Here is a 16,866-nt window from a genome sequence, read left to right on the forward strand (position 1 = left end):
ACCATGGAATTAATGGTGCTCTATAAATAAATAATAATAATAATAATAATAATAATAATACTGGCTGTAGGATGCTGATTATAAGCATACCTTTTGTTCTGAGATTGAATATTTTATTTAAGAAACATGTGCAAGTAAAGTTACAGAAATGTACTATTTGATTGATAGCAGCTACAGAATATATAATATGTGGGTTGGGTTTTGCTATCTATTCCTGCCCCTGTCTGCTGCCTGGCCTTGGTAGATGCTAGACTGTATGGGCTCCTTCCATTTAGGAGTCATTTCTGTCTCATGTTAGGGGCATGTGTGAAATGCAACCCATACAGTCTTAAGCGGGCTTTACACACTGCGATATCAGTCCCGATATCGCTAGTGTGCGTACCCGCCCCCATCTGTTTTGCGACACAGGCAAATTGCTGCCCGTGCCGCACAACATCGCCCAGACCCGTCACACATACTTACCTGCCCCGCGACGTCGCTGTGACCAGCGAACCGCCTCCTTTCTAAGGGGGCGGTCCGTGCGGCGTAACAGCGACGTCACTGAGTGGCCGCCCAATAGCAGCGGAGGGGCGGAGCTGAGCGGGACGTAACATCCCGCCCACCTCCTTCCTTCCGCATAGCGGCCGGGAGGCAGGTAAGGAAAGCTTCCTCGTTCCTGCGGTGTCAAACCGAGCGATGTGTGCTGCCGCAGGAACGAGGAACAACCTCGTTACTGCTGCAGTAACAATTTTTGAGAATGGACCCCCATGTCACCGATGAGCGATTTTGCACGTTTTTGCAACGATGCAAAATTGCTCATCGGTGTCACACGCAACAGCATCGCTAATGTGGCCGGATGTGCGTCACCAATTCCGTGACCCCAACGAGTTCGCATTAGCGATGTCGTAGCGTGTAAAGCCCCCTTAAGGCTATGTGTCCACGTTGCTTTTTACCTTCTTTTTCGACTGCAGCGTTTAATACCAAAATGGATGTGTTCTGCTTTTCAAGCAAAGTCTATGGGAATTTGGGTTTCTTGTGCGCACTATGCTGTTCAAAATGCTGCCTTTTTGTGGCAGAAATTTGGGCAAAAACTCTGCTTTTCAAAGAAGCAACATGTCAATTATTTTTGCCATTTACGTTTTGAACTGCAAAGCTGAGTTTTTGCCCAAATTTCTGCCACAAAAAGGCAGCATTTTGAACAGCATAGTGCGCACAAGAAACCCAAATTACCATAGACTTTGCTTGAAAAGCAGAACACAACCATTTTGGCATTAAACGCTGCAGTTGAAAAAGCAGCAAAAAAGCTGGTAAAAAGCAACGTGGACACATAGCCTTACATCTACCAAGGCCAGGCAGCAGACAGGGGCAGGAATAGATCGCAAAACCCAACCCACCTATTATATATTCTGTAGCTGCTATCAATCAAATGGCAGTACATTTCTGTAACTTTACTTGCACATATTTCCAAAGTAAAACACTAGCACTGGCTTTACTTTATATATGAAAATCCTGAAAAAAGTTTTTTTCTCAAATTTCTTGGAGAGTCTGAAAGATTAGCGTACTTGCGGTCAAAAAACGCACCAAAAACTGCATGTGTTTTTACCGCGTTTTTGATGCGTTTTTTCTGCAGGTTGGTCCCTGCATTTTCCATTATCTATTGCAAAAAACGCAGGTACCTGCAGAAAAGAAGTGACAGGCACATTCTTTTTCTCAAGAAATTCTGCAGAAAGAATGTTCTTGAGAAAAAAAACCGCAGTGTGCGCACAGCTATTTTTTGTCCCATAGGTTTTGGTAGGGAATGTCTGCAGAAAGGTTACAACTATTTTCTCAAGAAATTTCTGCAGCAAAACTGTGAACAGGGCCTGTGTTTGTTAACCACTATGCAGTGAGAACCTCTTATTAGTCAAGTATATAGGCAGAAGGGATGGTCTTCTATTGGCCACAATGCACTGTATTGGCAGCACCCATTCTCTGTACAAGGTACCACTATGTTAACCTCCAAGCTAGGACTGCAATAGTTACATATAAAAGGAATGATCCTTAAGGCTATGTACCCACGAGCGCTCGTACCTGCGGATGTATCTGCAGGTACAAGCGCATGTTTCTCGCAGCTGCCCGCCGGCGTCCGCAGCTAGTTTTAGCTGAGAGATTACAGCGGAACAGCTGCGGGAAACATGCGGACATTCATGCGGCTTACCTGCAGACGTCCCGGCATCTATCTCCATAGCGGAGGGCCGGGACATCCGCGGGTAATTCCGCAGGAATAATTGACATGCAATTATACCTGCAGATGCGGACATCCGCAGCATGTTTGGCAGCCGCACTTTCCGCAGCGTGGACACAGCACTCCCCATGTCCCATAGGATAACATGGGGAGTGACTGTACATGCTAAAACCTGCGGATTTATCTGGAAAATCCAGAAAAATCCGCAGGTTTTCCGCGGCAAAAGCCGCACAAACAAGCTCCCGTGGGCACATAGCCTTAGATCAAATGGTAAACCCATACAATGCGATGCAGAAAATCAAGGTTGTGTGTGGATTGTACAGATTGCATTATATACCGTAGTGCTTAAGGGGAATATTCTTATTTAGCCCCAATTTAGATTTTTTTTTATTGTCTACTTCTTTGATGCAAAGTGGAATCGCAGATGTTAGGGATGGCCAAATAGCACACGGCTCACAAAGTACTTTACAATTGAGCTGGTAAGCACAGCACTGAGGCAAGCCAGGATCGCAGACGTGCTCTAATCCAGGCTAGCTTTTGGCTAGGTTCGCACACTGCGTCTTTTTGACGCTGCGTTTGTGCGTTTTTTGGCCGCTAAAAAAGGCACAAAAACGCACCTGCGTCGAATAAACGCATCAAAAAACGCATGCGTTTTTGCCGCAATTTGGTGCGTTTTGCTGCGTTTTTGATCTCTGCGTTTTGCTGCGTTTTTCAAATGCATTGCATGGGCGGAAAAACGTAGAAAAACGCAGGAAAGAACTGACGTCCATTTTTTTTTTTACTCAAAAACGCAGGTAAAAAAAACAGATGTGTGCGGACAGCAAAAATGAAAACTCAGACTTTGCTGGGGAAGCAAAGTCCTGCAGTTTTGAGGCCAAAAACGCACCCGAAAAACGCGCAAAAACGCACTGTGCGCACATAGCCTTAGTCCTACTGCACTTCTGATCCTATAAAGTTGGCTCATATAGCAGCATTAGAACGCACACAGATCAGGTTGGCAGCAGAACGATGCTGTTGGCATGACCAGTGCACATCTTCATGAATTAGGAGCTTCTGACTCCACCATGACCCCACATCAAGACTGGTGAGAATCACTGGTCTCGATTCAGGCGCACAGAGTAGATTTGTGTTATTCGCTAAGTTAATTCAAGGAACACTTTGCACTATTACCAAGGGTATAACTTTTGAACACAGAAATAGAGAAGAAAAAAAAAAAAATACTACTGCAGAATCCTTGGAGGAGCAGCAGCTGTGAGCCGAAATACTTGGTTCAAGCCTCCAAGATTGCAGCAAATTTTCATTATTGTTAGTGATAAGCGAGTGCACTCAGCACTCCTCGTTACTCAATTGCGCATTGGAGTTCTCAGGTACTCGCAGAACTTGGATGACTGGTACACGGATGTGCCGTCCGTGAACCAATGACCACAACGCACAAGCTTGTTTCAGTGCAAGATGTGTGTAGGCACCCCAGGGAGAACTATTCTGAATGGCTTCAACTGGGGTTAAGGAAACGTTCTTAGGCTGGTTTCAGATGCCCGTGTTTTAGGTACGTGTGACATCAGTTTTTTAACACGGATGTCACACGTACCCATGTTATCTTATTGAGTACTCACACGGTTGTGTTTTCACACGGACCGTGTGACCTCTTATGACCCCGCATGCACACACGCAGACATGTCAGTTTTTTCTCCGGCAGCACGGGTGTCACACGGACCGCACACTGATGTGATCCGTGTGACACGGACCGGAGAAAACAAGGGATTTTAAATAAAAAGATGTTCTATATTTACCTGTATCCAGTGATGCTGTATCCGGCTCTGCTGCCTCCCGCTCCTGACCCCCGCTCATTATTTTCATTGATTATTCACTGCAGTGAGCAGCTGGGAGCAGGGGCATCGCGGTGACAGCAAAAGAGACAGCACAGCCGAGGACAGCATCGCTGGGGACATTGCTAGTGACATGGGAGTATCCTGCCAGCAATGTGTGTGCAGGGATGTCCAGGAGGTCATCGGATTTCCCAATGAACTCTGATGATCTCCTGATGACACCCCTGCGACAACTGCACTACAGCGAGTGTCACCATGGTGACTTCCAGGGGTTCATGAGAGTTCATTGGGAACCCTGATGAGTCCCTGGATGTCACTGCACAAACTGCTGTATACTCACCTGTCCCCGGCGGTGCTGTCCGGCACTATCTCCATGATGCTCCGGCTTCCAGATCCTGGGCAGTGAATATGAAATAATGAGTGGGGGTTAGGAGCGGGAGGCAGCAGAGCCGGACACAGCATCGCAGGATACAGGTAAATATAGAACATCTTTTCATTGCAGAGACACGTGTTTTACCCGGTACGTGTCACACGCATGCAAACACGGATGTCACACGCGTGACCATAACCATGCGTGTGACTGGTACCTGATAAAACATGGACGTCTGAAACTGGCCTTAGGTGTAGTGTGACCCACAAAAAAAAGCTCTATTTATGGCTGGGTGGGGACCTGTAAAGGCCAATTATTGATTTTCCACTATACTCGTTATTCGTGTCGAGCTCGTCCGAGCGTTGGGCCAGCTCGACCCAGACAATGAGCTTTCAAGCATTTCAGTGCTCGCCCATCACTATCGCTCATCACTAATTATTGCCTTTTCTTTTTTTCCTCCCCTTTTTCAAATAGCCATAATGTTTATTTTTCAAGCAGACGTGTGGGAGCTTGTTTTTTGCAGGACGAGTTGCAGTGTTTATAGACACCATTCATTTACTATAAAGAGCAAGTGACAATGGTAAAAAAAAAAAAAAAAAAAAAATCTACGCGAGGTGAAATGGTGAAAGGAATGCAATTCTGACATTGTTTTTTAGTTTTATTTCTACTGCCTTTTGTATTAAAAATTACCCAACATGATTGACAACCATGGGAACAACTGTGGCTTTTTGATTTTTTTAGAACGTTTGTGGATCATTTTGATAGCCTAACACTCCGATCTATGTGCCCACGTGAGATTACACCGGCGAATTTATCTGCGGAAAATCCGTGGATTTTCTAGATAAATCCACAGGTTTCAGCATGTACAGACACTCCCCATGTTTTCCTATGGGACATGAGGAATGCTGTGTCCATGCTACGAATACGTGCGGCTGCGGAACATGCTGTGGATGTCCCACAGCCGTACATAACTGCACGTCAATTCTTTCTGCAGAATTACCTGCGGAAATCCCAGCCCTCCACTATGGAGATAAGGCCGGGACTTGCGCAGGTAATGCACACGAATGTCCGCAGGTTTACCGCAGCTATTTTGCTGTACTACCGCAGCTAAAAATAGCCGTGGATTCCGGTGAGCAGCTGCGGGAAACCTTCGGCCGTACATGCAGATATATCCGCAGGTGCGAGCTCCCGTTGACACATAGCCTTAGGCCTTGTTCGCACATAGTTGCTGAATATTCTGCAGCAATTTGACAGCACATGTGTGCTTCCAATCGCTGCAGAAACACTGCATAATGGATGCAGTGTTTCAGAAGAAAAAAAAAAAAGCCGGTTTCATGCGCTCGGGATGCTGCCTCTCCCATAGACAGAGTGGGAGCTGCATCCAAAGCGCACGGAATAATTGACATGCTGCTTTTATGAACGCACGGATTTGCACAAAATAAAAAATACTAATATCCAACATTGCTGGCAATTTTTTTAAATTAAAAAAAAAAAAAAAAAATAGCTTGTGCTGCTAAAATATTGCAAAACTTATGAAAAAAATTCCTTACGCACTGGAACAAAAACTAAACACATAATGGATGAATAAGTTAACCAAAAGTAGTTGGAAACCCCAATGGTGAACATTAGAAAAACAGGAGAGCAAATAAAAACTAGATTAAAATAAGGCACAAATTAAAAGAATAAGATGCAACTGGAAGCACAAAACGCTAGCTGAAAATGCTGCTAATGAGAAAGAATGGGGCCCGGAGAGGATTTGTTATTTTGCATAAAGTTCACTAACCACGTGCTCCAGTCTAGAAAATGTAGCAGAAAAACATCAATGAATAAAGGAAAAAAAGTGACAAAAGGAAAAAAAAAAAAAAAAAAAAAAAAAAAGCGTGTCACCGCAGTGTTTATTGTTAGACTAGTTTCACACTTGCGTTGAACGGCATCCATTGCGTTGTGTGACGGATGCGTTGCATATAATGGCACAACGGATGCAACGGATCGTACAAAACAGAAAGCTTTTTTTTTTTTTTTTTTTCTTCACAGTTTTACTGGCCGAAGACTATTGTGAACGATCAGCTGAACGTTCCCACATGCCGGCGGCCGGGCGCTCGGCTGAACGTTCGGCCACCAAGAGACAAACTAAAGTTTCTGTGATAAACAAAAAAAAAAAAAAAAAGGGGATGAGCATGCGCAGTAAAAAAAAAAAAAAAAAAAAAAACAAAACAAAGGATTCCGCCGCTCAAAAAAAGTTACATGGTGCATTGCTTCCGCCCGGCGGATGCAACGCAGCGTCGACCAGCAGAAGTAACGCAGGTACTTTTGGCACAATCCGTCATCCATACAAGTCTATGGGAAACAGCGGAATCCGTCAACGTCCGATTATGACGGAAGGAAAAAAAAGCAAGTGTGAAAGTACCCTTACAGAAATGAGTTTTGTGGATACTGTGTAAACACAGGGCTGCTATGGACAACTGCTCAATGATACTGCCCTCATGGTGTGTGAGGACAGCCTTGTAGTGGCGCATGAGGTGCGGCACACGGCCCCATACACACTCATGCCCCGGCCCGGCACACGGCCCCATACATACCCGTGCCCCGGCACACTGCCCCATACACACCCGTGCCCCGGCACACTGCCCCATACATACCCGTGCCCCGGCACACTGCCCCATACACACCCGTGCCCCGGCCCGGCACACGGCCCCATACACACCCGTGCCCCGGCCCGGCACACGGCCCCATACACACCCGTGCCCCGGCCCGGCACACGGCCCCATACACACCCGTGCCCCGGCCCGGCACACGGCCCCATACACACCCGTGCCCCGGCACACTGCCCCATACATACCCGTGCCCCGGCACACTGCCCCATACACACCCGTGCCCCATACACACCCGTGCCCCATACACACCCGTGCCCCATACACACCCGTGCCCCATACACACCCGTGCCCCATACACACCCGTGCCCCATACACACCCGTGCCCCATACACACCCGTGCCCCATACACACCCGTGCCCCGGCCCAGCAGCTGCCTCTGCCTCAATGCCGTGCGCTGGTAACGACAAAGCGGTCACCTTTAGTTCTCTAATGAGGGGCGTGGCCGGCAGAGGGGCGGGTCAGCGCGCATGCGCCGTTCCTCTGCCCGAGCTGCTGCCTGTCCTCAGTCTCCGCTGATGAGCCCATTGCCGTGCTGAGCGCGCATCGTGCGGGGCTGCAGCCTCTCCGCCTCTCGTGTGACTCCGGGATACAGAGAGGTGAGTGACCGGCGGCCTGTGTCCGGTGCACCGTGTTATCCGCGGGAGGGTCTCCATCTTTGTGCTCCTCTCCTCCACGTGTAACGGGCGGGCTTTCGTTCCACTAGCGCCATTAACCCTTTCTTCTAATCCTCCATCTGCTTCTCATCATTGACCCCTGAGTGTGCCTATAGGATCATCCTGAGCCCTCTCGAACTTCTCCCTCCAGGTCCCTGAGAGTAGGGCTTCTCTGTTCTGCTGGCTATGATCTAGGAGTGATGCAATTCCTTGGAAACATTTGTCCTGGGGGTCAGTGGACGTGTTTCTTGGGGGGGGGGGGTCTGTGGACGTGTTTCTTGGGGGGGGGGTCTGTGGATGCGTTTGTTGGGGGGGGGGTCTGTGGACGCGTTTGGTGGGGGGTCTGTGGACGCGTTTGTTGGGGGGGGGGGGGTCTGTGGACGCGTTTGTTGAGGGGGGGGTCTGTGGACGCGTTTGTTGGGGGGGGGTCTGTGGACGCGTTTTGTTGGGGGGGGGGTCTGTGGACGCGTTTTGTTGGGGGGGGGGTCTGTGGACGCGTTTTGTTGGGGGGGGGGGTCTGTGGACGCGTTTTGTTGGGGGGGGTCTGTGGATGCGTTTTGTTGGGGGGGGGTCTGTGGATGCGTTTTGTTGGGGGGGGGTCTGTGGATGTGTTTTGTGGGGGGGGTCTGTGGATGCGTTTTGTCGGGGGGGGGTCTGTGGACGCGTTTGTCGGGGGGGGTCTGTGGACGCGTTTGTGTGTGGGGGGGGGTGTCTGTGGACGCGTTTGTGTGTGGGGGGGGGGGGGGTGTCTGTGGACGTGCTCCTGTGGCAGGATCTTGCCTTTAGACACAGATTGGACAGTGATAAGTTCTAGTAAGTGTTTCATCTCCTGTAACCTTCCTGCCACATGTCACATGCTAGGGAATAATCACTATTGTTTTCTGCATACAGGCTCCTATGTGACACTGTGCTTCCTGCGCTCTTCTCTGGGGTTTGTCCAGGCCCATACTTCTCCGATCTGAGTTACCCTTTCATCTAATCCCTGTGGATTGACCATGAAGCATGTTACATTGTAACAAACCCTCAGTATAGGAGACAGCTGGGCTCTGATATTGGCTGATTAGACAAGTGTCTGGAGTGGATACATTGTAGCAGATCCACAGCTGTAATATAAATGACGAGGCTGTGGCTGGTTTCCCCTGGGACGTTTCCATTTACTGACAGCCAGCAGAGGCTTGAGATCAGGGTTTATTTCTCTACGATCTATCATCACGCTCTTGTATTCCCACGTCTCTGGACTTTCTGAAGGATTTCATCATGTAGGTCAATGACTGTAGTGTAATGTTCACAGCCTATTTTTGGTACAATGCTCCTTTAAGAGAATTACTCGAATTTTATGGTTTTGCTTGAATGAATGAAAGTCCTTCCCAGCTCCGTCAGTGGTGTGAGAAGACGCACAAGTTTAGTGCCGGTAGGGTTCAGACTTTGTGTACACTAAATGCACAGGTTTTGATGCGTTTCGGGCCTCTGGTTCTTTTAGAGCATTTACACTGACCTGAGTAACAAGTATTTATCCTTGGCATACCTACAACAATGCAAAATGCTCTTTTGCCAAGCACACTTTTTTTCAAAACGTCTGTTCTCGGCAGCACATGCCTTTAGTCATTGCATAAAGTAACGTCCTATACGGTAGCAGTGAGGTGCATAGAGCGGTGGCACGTGACAAGCACGGGTATGTTCACATGGCAGATATCTCGCTGTATTGCTGACCCCTGGCATTCTGCCATAATTCTCCACAATAATTGGCCCTATTGTTATTCCACAGCTCTGATCCCAGCTTTTCTGTGCATTTTATTATTTTTTTTTCTTCTGTGCTGATGCTTGGTCTGTATAGGATTTTCCTTTGCCTGTGAGCGGCGTTCTGGAAACCCAAGTTCTGTGGATTGGGAGGTTTGGGTGGGATTCTGCGCTAAAATCTGATGACTGTTGCCGTAACTCGTACTAGCTCTGAGTGCTTCTCATATGACGTTGATGCGTCTAAGGGCCCGTGGCCAGAAGTAGTTTGTATTCAGTTTTGTATGCTGCGTATATTTGCTGCATCACAAACGCAGCGGTTTATGGATATATATATATATATATATATATATATATATATATAATCTATCTCTCCTGCCCACAGTTTGTGGTTTGTTTTTTTTTAATCTCTATCTACTGACCTGTGGTGTTATTTCAAACCGCAAGATGTCAACTTGTTTTGAAGTAGCACTCAGTTTTGTGTGTTTTTTCCACATAGACTTGTATTAGATGCGGAAAATCCGTATTTAAAAAATGCACGTGCGCTTCCACTATGGAAACACATCAAAAGCTCATGTAATCTGCACCTAATTATGTCAATAACTTGAAGTTTCAGAAACAAAGCAGCTTTACTTAGAGGATTGCACACCATAAAAAGCACATGTAATCTATGGTGCATAAACTCTGCAGCATCAAAAATGAACACTGATTGCGGGAACAAAGCCTAATGTGTTGAATTAAAGGGGATGTCCAGTAATGAACAGTCACTGCTTAAAGGGAGTCTGTTACCAGGTTTTTGTTCCCCATCTGAGAGCAGCATAATGTAGAAATATAGAAATAGAGACCCTGATTCCAGTGATGTGCAACTTACTGAGCTGTTTGCTGTCATTTTGATAAAATCAATGTTTTCTCTGCTGCAGATCTAAAGGCCCCTTTACACACTGAGACTTTCTAGCGATCCCAACCTGGCTGGGATTGCTACAAAGTCTCTGTTGAGTCTCTGGTGAGCTGTCAAACAGGCAGACCTGGCCAACGACGCAACAGCGATCCGGACCTGCAGAACGACCTAGCTAGTCATTGGGGACGTTGTAAAGCAGCTTTTTGAAAGGGAAGTCGCTAACAAAGTCGCTGTAAAGGCCCCTTTACACACTGAGACTTTCTAGCGATCATGCTGCACAGCGGGAAACAAAGGACCAAAGAATGGTCCTGAGAGATGTGTAGTGATCAGCAACCTCACAGCAGGGGCCAGGTCACTGATGTGTTTCACACACTGCAATGTCGCTGGGGAGGTCGCTATTACGTCACAAAACCGGTGACGTTACAGCGATGTCGTTTGCGATGTTGCAGTGTGTAAAGCCACCTTAACAGTTATTTAGAGCTACAGTACGCCAAGTAGTCCTCTAATGAGAATCTGTTGCTGATTAAACAGTGATTTTATCAAAACTACACTAAGCAGCCCAGTAAGTGGCACATTGCTGGAATCAGGATCTCTGCCCTTATGCTATGCTGCTCTCAGAGGAGTTGGCAATAACCATGTGACAGATTCCCTTTAATTACTTCAGTGCCCCATATACAATGAACCCTGGCCTCATTCAGCGGCTCAGTTCCTGTGATGTCTGTGCCAGGCGCATTGTTGGGTCCCACCAAGAATAGCAGCGCCAGCATTGCTGGGATGGCTCTGCTGCGGGAGGGGAGTATTGATCTATATTTTTATATGGGGCAGTAAACTGATCAGAGCTTCTCCACTTCTGGCCTATCGCGGCTTACAGACTTTGTGGAGCACAGTAACCATTGGATAGATCCCGTGTGCCTACGTTGTGCAGGTGTGAATGTGTCCATTAGTGACCCAGTCAGTATTGTCGGATCGCTGTTTCAGTAGGCGTTAATAATCGCCTCCGCGTTCTCATTTGTGTGCACAGTGCAGCAGCGTGGGCCTGCTTAGCACTGCGTTCTCCATTTCTGGTGTATTGGTAATTCCAGCAGGCAGCAGCATGCGTTCTCTCCCTCCCCCTGTGATGCAGGATGAGCAGGTATTGCTGAGAGTGGCTCTGCCTCCATCAGTGTGTGCGTGCTGTTCACGGAGTGTCTCATGAAAGGGCGTCTTGGTTGCTTGGCAACTGACAGCATGGAAGATGTGACACCTTAGCGCAGAATCTACAGCTCATAGTCTTGCAGGTACAAATGCAATTTAAGACCGTACAAGACCTAGAAAGGATTTTTTGCACATGAGTGAGAAGTATCCCTCCTCCAGCTTCAGATCTTGGCAAGATGCTTTACATCTCCAAATACACAGGTATCACGGATTTTCAGGATGTCATATACACAAGGATTTAATTGACATTTAAAGGGAACCTGTCGCCAGTTTTTTGCTTTATAAGCTGCGGCCACCACCAGTGGGCTCTTATATACAGCATTCTAACAAGCTGTATATAAGAACTCAGACTGCTGTGTAGAACATAAAAAAACACTTTATAATACTCACCTAAACCAGTCGCTGTGGTGGATGTGACTCAAATGGGCGTCTTCGTCGTCCGGGGCTGGCGCGTCCTCTTTCGGCCAGCTTCGTCCTCCTTCTGAAGCCTGTATGCATGACACGTCCTACGTCATCCACACTCGCAGGTCCTGCGCATGTGCACTACAATACTTTGATCTGCCCTGCTCAAGACCTGAATGCCGGCGAGTGTGTATGACGTAGGGCGCGTCATGCACCGCAATTTCAGAAGATGGAGGACAAAGATGGCCGAAAGAGGAGGCACCGGAGGATGAAGACGCCCATTTGACTCTCATCCACTGCAGCGACCTGTTTAGGTGAGTATTATAAAGTGTTTTTTGTTATACCCCCGGCCTGGGCTCTTATATACAGCATGTTAGAATGCTCTATGTAAGAGCCCACTGGTGGTTGCTGCTGCTTATAGGGCATAAAACTGGAGACAGGTTCCCTTTAAAGCTTTGTCTTCTCAGGCTGAGGTCAGGGAAAACCTTGTCAGTGTGCCTTGCTGAGTGTTGTAGTGACGTCTCAAACGTTGAGCTATGTGATAATAAGACTATGTTCCCATCTCATTTTTGCCCATTTCAAGCACTGAAAACTTTAATGACGCAGGCAGTCACTTTGTGCTGTCTAAACACATTTTTGGCAGTGTCCTGTTTTTTTTTGTTTTTTTTTTAAGGTGGGTGAAAAAAATACTGTTTTGGGGGACAATTGAACTTGGTAATATAATAAAAAAAAACTAATACAGCTATAATCATTTCTTCCAGATCCACAGCAGGCAAGTACAGTTTACATATAGTCTGTAGTTCCTCAAGGACAACTCAGAGGTCAACAGGAGGAGACTATGACTTTGTCCTCCTATGATGATGATGATGATTAGTGATGAGCAAGCACTACCGTGGCTCTGTACTCGTAACCAGCGTTTTATCGCTCGGTTGGGCTTGACTTGTTTACCGAGCACAATCAAAGTCAAAGGAGAACTCGAGCATTTTTCCAGAGGATTTCCAAGAAAAATGCTTGCGTTCCCCATTGATTTCCTTTATACTCGGGCACTTGAGTTGTGCCCATCCAAGCGTCCAACTGCTCATTACAAGTATCGGGCATGGTACTGCGCACAATCATGGTGCAACTTTAAAAAAAAAAAAACTAACATCAAATATTACTTTGAAAAAAGTAGGTGCCATGGGTTTGGTGACCATTTTCATCACTTAGATGTCTATTGAAATGGCAAGTGAATAATAGAAAATGGTGACATTTCACAATAATTGATCAGTGACCTTTATTAACCCTGGTAAAATCTCGTTTACAAATGTACTAATCTAACTAGGGAGTCCTTTACACTTTCTAATAATGTTTAATATGCTTAGCCAGAATGATTGGATTGGTGCCTTCCAGCAGGCGACCGTTGCGGATCTACATACTTTCGAGGTCTGGGATTATTCCGGTGGGAGGGCTGGTCCGAGCTTCCACAAAGTAGAAGACTGTGGCCTGGACTCCGTGTAAGATTGTTTATTTCTTGCTTAGTAATTTCTTGGAGTCGCTCTACTGTGGCAGTTCTAGAGGTTTAGATTGACTTGCCAATGTTTTCGTGAGTTGTGTGATAACATGACACTTCAGTTTTTAACGATGTTTTGCACATGTTGACTTCTAACACAGTTCTTTGATGATGAGTCTTTGATTTAGCAGTTGCCTAAAAACATTTACATGTGATGAACAAGTAAATTGTCCCTTCAAAGAGCACTTGAACTCTAGTGCCACCTACTGGAACTAGCAATCCTAAAAGTAAATATCGACCCTGTTAATGAGTCTTGCAACATGACTTAGAATAAAAGTGAAACCACTTAATAAAAAAAAAGACTTTTTTCCCAAGTCATGTGGCAATGTTCGTTAAAAGGGTCGGTATTGACATTTGGGATTGCTACTTCCTGTAGGAGGCACTAGAGTTCCATTCCACTTCCTCTCTGAAGGGGTAATGTGCATAACTTTATTTCCTAGAAGAGCATTGCATGGCCTAGAAGTCTTCTTAAACCAGCACATCAGTCTCCATATTACCCCTCAGACCACATGTGGTCTTTGGCAAGTGAGGAACTGCCGGCCACCCCAGAATTTACTCCTGCAATTATGAGATATACATATATACACTATTCACAAAAAGTTAGGGATATTTGGCTTTCGGGTGAAATTTATGTTAAATGTAAAAAATTCTCTCTACAGGCATATTTTATCTAGAAAGTAGGGGATTTAAATAGAAGCCTGTAATGGTGATTTCCTCATTTCAATCAATTTTATTGAAACAAAAGCCAACCACAATGATGGATATATTCCCCCCCCCCTCTTTAAAATGTCAGTATCTCAATAACTTGTCATGTGGCTTTAAGTATCTACTACAGTTTGACTACGACATCTGCTGTTCACAAGTTGATTTATTGTCTGCACAGGCATGGCATCTCACTGTTGAAGGGTAGCCCTCAGGTCATTGAGGTTCCGGGATACAGAGTTGCGAGCCTCTACACGGCGACTCAGCTGGTTCAAAATGTTTTCTATGGGATTCAGTTATGGAGAAAGTGTAGGCCACTCCACTTGAGGTACCCCGGTCTCTAGTAGCTGGTCCCTAATGATGTACTGGAGCATGGTCATCCAAAAAGATGAAAATAGGCCAGTGTTGTTCATGCGGAGGCACAATGATTGGATTAGTGATGCTATTCAAGTAGTAGGAGCTGGTCACTGTACCAGTCACAAAGTGTAGGGCAGTTCTGTATTCATTAGACACATCTGCCCACACTGTAACCACCACCAAAGGCTCATCTGGTGACAACAGCGGCTGATGCATAGCGCTTTCCTTGATGTCTTTAACATCGCTGGAAGCCATCATATTCGCTCAGCATGAATTAACCGTGAACAGCACTAAGGCCCACTGGTCCTTCATCCAGCAAGATGACACCTGTTTCTGGTGGTGTGGTCAGGTACCCTTGCAGGTCATCTACCACGCTGACGTAAACAGTTTCAAATGGTCTGACGTGAGACTTTGGTGTCTCACCTCCCTTAAATGTTCCTAGCTGTGCTAGGAGGGGGGAAAAAAAGCGCAATAGGGTATTACCCAAAAACAGAATAAAAATAAATAAGGAAATATGCTCACCTTATTAAGTTGTGCATCACACAGCTAGATATAAAGCCTGTAACCAGCTGCTGCAGAGTCTACTTCCTAGAAAAGACCAAAATCCGCTTAGGAACATTGTAAAATTTCGATCTACCACTACGACACACGTCCAGGAGAAGTATAATGCAAGGTGGTTTAATACAAAGTGTTTTGACGTGTACCCCACTTCTTCATCAGGTAATCCACCAGAATGTCATTCTGGTGGATTACCTGATGAAGTGGGGTATACTTGTACCTGTAGTTGTGTGGCATTCATCATCTGGTTCCGAAGGGCATTGTTCACAATCATGCTGTCAACAGTGTGGGATGTGGCCAAAGTACGTCCACATCTATGCTTTTCTGTGACTCTTGCAGTCTCTCTGTATCTCTGTTGCAACCTGCTCATGATACTCTAAGCTCAGTGGTCACTTCCGTCTGAGAACATCCTGCTTGAAGCCTCACAATAGCTGGGTACAGTTCATCAGTTGTTTAGGTGTCATCCTGGTCTTATGATGTCAAAATGTGAACAGCATGATGAGGAGGACTATTTAAATACCAATTCTAATGAACCCCAAAATGTGTTAGGTGATTTATGGATTAAACATTTGTTGTAAATTTTGGCATTAAGCTCCTTGTTAGAGAACAGAAAGTTGTGCGGAGACATTAAACAGTTGAACATGTGCATTCAAAAGTTTGTCACCTGAAATTTTAGGATCATCCTGAAAATTTACCCGAAAGCCAAATATCCCTAACTTTTTGTGAGTAGTGTATCTATTAAAGTTTTTGTATAAATCAGTTTTCTATATACATAAGCCAGTATGGTGTGATGTGTCCCGTGAGCTGCCTATCGTGCACAGCTTCATGGTTATGCAATATTTAATCCAATTAAGAGATATAGAAATAATCTGTATTATAACGGGAAACTGTCAGGGCAAATGTACTATGGAAAGGTTCTCATACAAAAACTAAAAGATTATACGTATAATAACTTGATGTGCCGCCAGTGAGAAATAATGATTTCCAGTCACATGGAAGTGCATTGTGGCGTGTCCATGCCTTGCCTCAGAATTCTGCTTGTGAAGAAGACAAGTGACCATTGACTTGGCCGGAACAGTTTCACATATGTCGGTATTTACTTGTTGCCAAGTGTGGTGTTTTTTTATTTTTTTTTTCTGGATATGAATCAAGTGTTTGGGAAGCCATCTTTGGTTTCCAGCCCAACTCCAGTCTTCTTTTAGTAATGTGGCCTCAAATTGGGCTCGCTGGATCACAGTGGCTTGTGCGTGAAAAGGACGCTCTTAGAAGGAAAGTCGATTCTGATCCGTCGAGTCTAATTTGAAAATGAGTGGAGCTGGAAACCCAGGATAATGGTACCGTATTTTAAAGGAGTTTTTCCCTTTCAGATAATGCTCGCTCCCAACTGATTTTTTTTTTTTTTAATACCAAAAAAAAGGCAAATTGTGCTGTATTCGGCATCCATGGGTCCACCGGCTGAGTCTGGCATTGGCTGTGGCACTGATATCACAGTGTGGCAGTGAGTCTGTGAGCTCTGGAGGGGGGCATTCCTCTGAGCTCACTAATCGTGATGTCCGTGCCGCAGCCAGTGCTAGGCAGGCAGCACGATAGGTTTCAGCTGCAGTTTCTAATAAAATATCTGAAGGGAGCCACCCTTTTCAGTTCAGGTCTAGTTCCATATTGATACTCGGCCAAGTGTAAGAAGCAAACAATGTCAGAATTTGCTTAACAAGTAGTAATCGTGCTGTGGTTTGGCAGTGTGAATCTTTCCGTTACATACCAGGTGC

The 16,866-nt window shown here is 45.9% G+C and overlaps 1 protein-coding gene across 1 annotated transcript in view; it reads left to right on the top strand.

Moving 5' to 3' along the window:
* The first annotated feature begins 7,547 nt into the window (after positions 1 to 7,547).
* The window catches only part of SLC16A1 (solute carrier family 16 member 1), a 41,583-nt gene continuing 32,264 nt past the window's right edge, over positions 7,548 to 16,866 (top strand). Inside the window, exon 1 of the mRNA XM_075335588.1 lies at positions 7,548 to 7,649. The gene's annotated coding sequence lies outside the window, so the exon portion shown is untranslated. The remainder of the gene's footprint in view (positions 7,650 to 16,866) is intronic.

This window comes from Anomaloglossus baeobatrachus, chromosome 2 (genome assembly GCF_048569485.1).
Source record: "Anomaloglossus baeobatrachus isolate aAnoBae1 chromosome 2, aAnoBae1.hap1, whole genome shotgun sequence".
Classification (NCBI taxonomy): domain Eukaryota; kingdom Metazoa; phylum Chordata; class Amphibia; order Anura; family Aromobatidae; genus Anomaloglossus; species Anomaloglossus baeobatrachus.